This window comes from Physeter macrocephalus, chromosome 1 (assembly GCF_002837175.3).
Source record: "Physeter macrocephalus isolate SW-GA chromosome 1, ASM283717v5, whole genome shotgun sequence".
In the NCBI taxonomy this organism is placed as follows: Eukaryota; Metazoa; Chordata; class Mammalia; order Artiodactyla; family Physeteridae; genus Physeter; species Physeter macrocephalus.
The window spans coordinates 70,289,205-70,296,581 of record NC_041214.2 but is presented as its reverse complement, the minus strand read 5'-3'; the positions used below and the strand labels follow the sequence as shown (position 1 = coordinate 70,296,581).

Below are 7,377 nucleotides of genomic sequence, written 5' to 3'. Positions count from 1 at the left end.
CAAATTTAATAATGCAAATACGGCCCAGAGGAAAAGCCTTTGGAAATAGGCTTGGATTCAAGTTCTTCTGCCACTTCCAGACTGTTTGACATTGGGCAAGGAGGAAGCCCTGACTCAGCTTCATCATTCTTAAACGGCAACAATGATAATACCTAATTCCTAGAACCTTCATCAGGATTAAATATTAAAATTATATCATGTAGATGTGCTCGCTTCAGCAGCACATATACTAAAATTGGAACAATACAGAGAAGATTAGCATTGCCCCTGCGCAAGGATGACATGCAAATTCGTGAAGCATTCCATATTAAAAAAAAATTATGTAGAAATGCAAATGTACTTTAAAGTTCAAATGTGTACACACGTGTGATAGATTGTCTCATGGACCACAGTTCTTCATCTGTCCCTGCAGCCTTGCCTTTTGCTATGTGACTTTGCAGTATAGTTTCCTGCCCCTTGAATCTGGGTTGACCTTGTGAATTGTTTTGGCCAATGGGATATGGTGAGAGTGTCACTGTGCCAGTCCTGAGTCTAGGTTTTGAGAAACCTTGTAGGTTTCTGCCATCATGAGAAAAACCTGCCTAGGGTAGCCTCCTGGTCCCAGGAAGAGGTTGATAGGAGAGTGGTACTCTCCTATCAGCTAGTACCATGTGGAAGAGTGGTACGAGTTGGCAGGGCTTAGAACAGTAGCTTAGACCCTCAGCAGAGGCATGATCTAAATAAATGCCTATTATTGTATGGCAGTGAGGTATCGTTGCTTGTTGACTATTGCTATAGTAACGGTAAACAACTACAATTAGTTTGTTCATCTATATCTCTTCACTTGAGCAACTTTTGGCATTTAATTAATATAATCTAAAACAGTAAACGTCAGTAGAGGAAAAGTTTGGGTTAAATTTTTAAAATATTAAAAACTTTTTTTTTTACATTGTCTGGTACTTTTCATATGGTGACTCAGAAAAGAATTAAAAAGCAATAACAAATGAGATGAGATAAAAACAATGAAGAGAGAAATAATTATGTGATCACAATTTTTTTTTAATTGAACTATGGTTGACTTAGAATATTGTGTTTCAGGTATAGAGCATAGTGATTGAGAGTTTTTTCCCCCCAGATTGTATTCCATTATAGGTTATTAAAAGATATTGGTTATAATTCCTTGTGCTATACAGTAAATCTTTGTTGCTTGTCTGTTGTATGTATAGTAGTTTGTATCTGTTAATCCCATGGTCCTAATTTGTCCCTCCCCTACTCCTTCTCCCCTCTGGTGACCATAAGTTTGTTTTCTATGTCTGTGAGTCTGTTTCTGTTTTGCATGTAGATTCACTGGTATTATTTTCTAGATTTGACATATAAGTGATATCATAAAATACTTGTCTTTGTCTTACTTACTTCACTAAGCATAATACTCCCTAGGTCCATTCATGTTGCTGTAAATGGCAATATTTCATTCTTTTTTATGGCTGTGTAATATTCCATTGTATATATGTACCACATCTTAAGCCAGTCATCTGTTGATGGGTACTTGTGTTGCTTCCTCATCTTGGCTGTTGTAAATTGTGCTGCTATGAACATTGGGGCGCATGTGTCTTTTTGAGTTATTTTTTTTTCCAGATACATACCCAGGAGTAGAATTGCGAGATCATGTGATAGTTCTGTTTTTTTAGGGAAACTCCATACAGGAGTAGAATTGCGAGATCATGTGATAGTTCTGTTTTTTTAGGGAAACTCCATACTGTTTTCCATGGTGGCTGCACCAATTTATATTTTCAACAACAGTGTAGGAGAATTCCCTTTTCTCCACACCCTCTCCAGCATTTATTATTTGTAGATTTTTGATGATAGCCATTCTGACAGGTGTAAGGTGATACCTCCTTGTGGCTTTGATTTGTATTTCTCTAATAATTAGCAATGTTGAGCTTTTTTTCATGTGCCTGTTGGCCATCTGTATGTCTTCTTTGGAAAAACGTCTATTTAGGTCTTCTGCCCATTTTTGGATTGGGTTGTTTGTTTTCTTGATATTGAGTTGTATGAGCTGTTTGTATATTTTGGATATTAACCCCTTGTCAGTCACATCATTTGCAAATATCTTCTTCCAGTCTGTAAGTTGTCTTTTTGTTGATGGTTTCTTCTGCTGTGCTTTCAAGTTTGATTAGGTCTCATTTGTTTATTTTTGCTTTTATTTCTTTTGCCTTGAGAGACTGTGTGATCAATGTTTTTAGGTAGAGGGCTAGATAGTAAATATTTTTGGCTTTGCAACTTCTCAGCTCTGCCTTTGTGGTGTGAAGCAAGCTGTAAAAATATGTAAACAAATGAGTGTAACTGTTTCAATAAAACTTTGTTTACAAAAACAGGCAGCAGGCCAGATTTGGCCCACAAGCCATTGTTTGTGGACTCCTGCTCTTAGACATACTAATTATTGGTATGGAGATAAATATACTTAGACCCATGCCTCATTTCACACACTCAAAAAAAAAATGAAATTACAGAAAGAATATAAAATTATAAGACATGAGAAAGGATTATTCTGGTTATAAAGGCAATAAGTTTAGAGCTATTGTTGGGTTGAATTTAAGTCTAATGTCTACTACATTAGACAAATTAGACTTCTAATTTAAGTCTTTAGCTTAGTATTTGGCACACAGGGCATACTCTGGGACTGTGAAATATATTAATGTGAGAGCAATATAAAAGTAGTATAAACAAGCTGATGGCCTTAATTATATATATATATAAAATCCCTCAAATATGTGCTCAGTAAAAATCAGTTAAGGTAAAATGGAAAATCATATAAAAGAGTACACATAAGCTCTGTAAATATAGCATACTATTGCTTCACCAGCCTTGGTTACTAATAAGGCCATATCTCACTATCAAGAAATTCTTTCTTTTATCCTTTGGAGTCCAGATAGTCTCAGTCCAGATATTGGTCTACAATAGTTTTTACTCAGTCCAGATATTAGTCTACAATATGTTGACTTCTTTGAAAGAAAACTGAAAAATCTAACCAGTCTCCAATAAGCCCTGATGCTATTACAGGGAGTTATGTGAGGCACTGGGGATTCTGCTATTAGCTTTATAACACGTAGCGTCTGATATGTCAAGCTGCTCCAGCGTTGATGGCACCAGAGCTGAGACGAACTCCCTTTGTACTGGCTACCACCTATGCTGCCACAGAGCTGCTGCCAACACTGTTATGGGGAAGGGGGAACACAGGGTGGGAGGTCTGGGAGTATTGCACTCTTCCAACTGCCTCCTAAGACCATATTCTTTCTATCATCTTCTTATCATTCCCAAAGTCTGTTTGAAGTGTGCCCCACCTCCATTCCTACTCTTAACCTCTTTCTGGTCCTATAGATTTGCTACTCAAGGCTCCTTATTGGCATTTTTGAACAGTCTGACATAAGTGGTTTCCCTAAGCTCTGGGCTGTTCAGAGTTCTCCAAGGTCACTGTGATGGTTAATTTTAAATTTTATGTGTCAGCTTGGCTAAAAGATGCCCAGATAGCTGGAATAAACATTATTTCTGGGTGTGTCTATGAGGATGCTTCTGGAAGAGATGGGTTTGATTCAGTAGACTGATTAAAGAAGATTGGTTAATGCCCACCCACATTGGTGATGGCAATCTGTTGAGGGTCTGAATAGAACAAAAAGGTGAAGGAAGGGTGAGTTCTCTTTCATTGTGAGTTGGGTCATCCATCTTCTCCTGCCCTTGGACATTGGTGTTCTTGGGCCTTCAGATTCTGGGGTTTACCCTCTACTCCTCCCCTGGACTGGGAGTTACACCATTGACTTCCCTTGCTTCTCAGGCCTACTGACTCGGACTGAATGGCAAAATCAGCCTTTCCGGTTCTGCAGCTTGTAGACCACAGATGGTACAGATTGCGGGATTCTTGGCTTCCATAACTGTATGAGCCAATTCTTATAATAAGTTTCCTCTTATACATATCTATATATATCCTAGTGGTTCTGTTTCTCTGGAGAACTTTAATACAGTCACATTACTACATAAATATTATGAATAAAGTATTAAAATTAATAACATAAAGTGAATGGAAGCCTATACAGATAATACTTAAAATCCACTGAACAAATGAGTAAATACAAATTCTAAATCCTTCCTGTCCCCTGTGGGATAGAATGCAGTTTCTGGTCCTTCCTCTTTCGTTCAGCTCTTCTTTGGTGGCCCTCAACGTTGAGGCATTTAGGAGAGAGAGGTGAATTTGTATTCTTGCCCAAAGAGGGACTTTGCAAACAACAAATGCCACAGGCTTCTAGCCAGAGATCTTGGCTAGTGGTTAAAAACCTGTGACTAAAATGTTCACTTTTTAAAAGAAATTTAAGTGCCTGTTCTAATAAAACCCCAGAGAAGTAAGCTTTGATCGGTGGTATTTATCAAATGGACCATAAACAGATTAGGGAGTATGACTTTGAAAAGCTGTACAAGGTGATAGTTGTACTCAGTGGTTTTAAAAAATAACCCCCTTTCCCCCTTTATGTCACTAGTAGTAAATTTTTTTTTTTTTTTTTTGAAAAAGTTATCAAATGGACCATAAACAGATTAGGGAGTATGACTTTGAAAAGCTGTACAAGGTGATAGTTGTACTCAGTGGTTTTAAAAAATAACCCCCTTTCCCCCTTTATGTCACTAGTAGTAAATTTTTTTTTTTTTTTTTTATGAAAGAAGCAAATACAAAAAAAGTGGTAGGTTAAGAGCCTGGGCCCTGAAGTCAGTTAGCAGAGTTAAATCCCAGCCCTGCCACTTACCAGTGTGACCTTGGGTAAGTGTGTTAACCTTTCTAAACCTCAGGTTCTTCATTTGAAGAGAGAGAAATAATGGTCTCTCTCAGGGGGTTTCTGTGAATACTAGATGAGGTCATGCTTGCAGAGTGCTTTGCATGCAATGCACAGTGAGCACTCAGTGTGAGTTATCATTTTTATTACCCATAATACCACTGCTCAGGGATCACTGCTGCTAACATTTTGACGTTTAGGGGGTTCTGATCATCCGAATATTTGTTTTTTGACTCACAGCAGTTACAAAGTTGTTAGAGTATAGCAGCATAAAAATATTCACTAATTTAACGGACCAATTATAAGATGTCTGCTGTTAGAGATTTCCTGCTTAATCCTTGTGTCCAGCCACCCAGGGTATCAGCGCTCAATGTTCCAGTGCAAAAACAAAGCAAACTGAAATGTGAAACTGCAAATTTTACAGAAGATGGGGGATTTGAAGTAAGTGATGTTGGGGGACTTACATTGAGAAATGAGTATCTGGCAGAGTTAGACCAGTTAACAATTGAAGAATGGAAAATCAGCTGCGATAGTGGCCTCAGAGGCCCTTTGAAAGGGAATAATTTGGATATCAAAGGGCTCAGAGAGGCCCTCAGGACAATTGAAGCCCTCAAATATTTCTGTAAAAGAGACTCTTCAATCTTGCTTTTTAGACAGGAACTAATTTTGCTAGATAGTTTTTCTAGATGGACTCCATTTCTTCACTGTAGTTGTATCTTGCTATGCCCATGGCCATCAAGGTGTGACTGTTAAAGTGATGTAGAAGAAGTTGAGGTCTGTAAATATTGATGTAGAAGAAGTTGAGGTCTACGGTGACACCTTTTTGTCCTCCCCTTATGCCAGACAGGGGCCTTACATAACAAAAAGGACTGTGACTCTGGAGAAGCATGACCTATTTTATTTAAAAAGATCAGATCTCTTTGCTTTTGGGGGGCAATCTTTAGAGTTTTTGGTAGTAGAGCTCTATGTTTTTAGTAGTAGATCCCATTGAGAAACTGATAACAGTTAATTATGCTCATCCTAGAAAAATGAACATTTTTATCCACTGTGAAAATTTTCATACAATTTGAAGGGAGGCCCAATGAAATCCATTTACAGATCACAGGTTCAGAAACCACGTACTGTTTTATTTCAATATCTGAAAGTATTTATGCTTTTTAAAATTTTCAGACTTGCATGAGCTTTAATTCAATACATATGTTATTGAATATTTGCTCTTTTATCTGTAGGAGAGAAAGGAGAAATGTTGGACATAACTCGAGTTTCAGCTAGACCAAGGGGACACACGGAGGTGCAGACACAGGATATGGTGAAGTAGAGAGAGACTGTCAGTCTACGTAGGCAGAGTTACTCCAAAATATCATCTATAGAAGGTATTAGGAACCAGCCTATAGTGAGGGAAGGTAAGGGTAGGGGCCCAGCTAAAACTTCTATCCAGATCAGGATACGGAAAAGTGTGCAGCTAAGAAACAGGAAAAGGAAGGCACTTGAGTCAAGAAGTTCTTACATGTTCTCATTCAGGGCCAGACTGATTTCAAGTTTATAAAGAACTGGCTTTATCAGGCAGCCTACTCATCTGCCTCCTCAGTCTAGGCACCCCTATGGTGACGACAACCATGATGTGCTTCTACCTTGTTAAATGTACCTGAAAAAGTTTTTGTAGTGAAAATAAAAACCAAAAGTGAGTGAATATGTATGATCAAAAAAACCAAAGTGTTTACTTAAACATCACACCCATACCTGTATATATACGTACAGGATTTAAAAATAATTTACAGGTGTAGCTGCTGGCTGGTGCTGGTGTTCCTCATGAATTCCTTCTCTCTAGGATATTGGGGAAGCCATCAGCCAGGCGGCATGACTTATTTCTGCACAAGTTCCAGGAGGTGCAGCTCTCCTTACTATAAATCCACTGTGCAAAATGCAGTAAAATGAATTCTCCCTCCTACTGTGGCTAGGGGGGTCGCACAGGCTTCTAGCTTCTAGCAGGGAAAGGACTGACTGTTACTTAGAAGAATCCTTCGCTGTGGCTTTGTGTCTCCTTCCTCTCTTTTACTATCTACTTTTTCTACTTGTAGCAAGTGTTAAAAGGATTCGGCTTACTGCCTTGCCAAAATTTTGCTCTTGAGTTATTTAAACTTCAGTACAAATGGATCCCACCTGGAGATGAACAGACATACCTGGCTTGGTTGAAATAAGGAAGAGTGAAAGGAACTGAAGACAAGACCAACATACAACAGAAGCCAGTATAAGATAGTGCATGACCAAATGCTCCATTATGTGATAATGGAATATGAGCAAAATCATGTGGGGAGGTTTTGAAACAAAGCGAAGTGTGAGTGTGGCATTGAAGTCTAGGTAATAATCACCTAAATTTGATGTCTAGGCTGGATGTGGGAAGGAGAATGGAAGATGGAGGAATCATGTATTTCCTAGGAAGGCAATGTGATGTAGAGCAAAGAGCATGAAGCTACAATCCTTTCATTGCACAACTATTTAGTGAGAGCCTACTATGTGCAGGCACTGTTCTGGGTCTAGGCATCGAGTAGTGAACCCAAGCCCCCAGGGCACTCGCGCTAGGATG

General features: G+C 38.6%; 1 non-coding gene across 1 annotated transcript; it reads left to right on the top strand.

Moving 5' to 3' along the window:
• Positions 1-205: 205 nt before the first annotated feature.
• Positions 206-312, top strand: LOC112065051 (U6 spliceosomal RNA). Its single transcript, XR_002891808.1, has one exon. It is a non-coding gene; the product is annotated as a U6 spliceosomal RNA (small nuclear RNA).
• Positions 313-7,377: the final 7,065 nt, after the last annotated feature.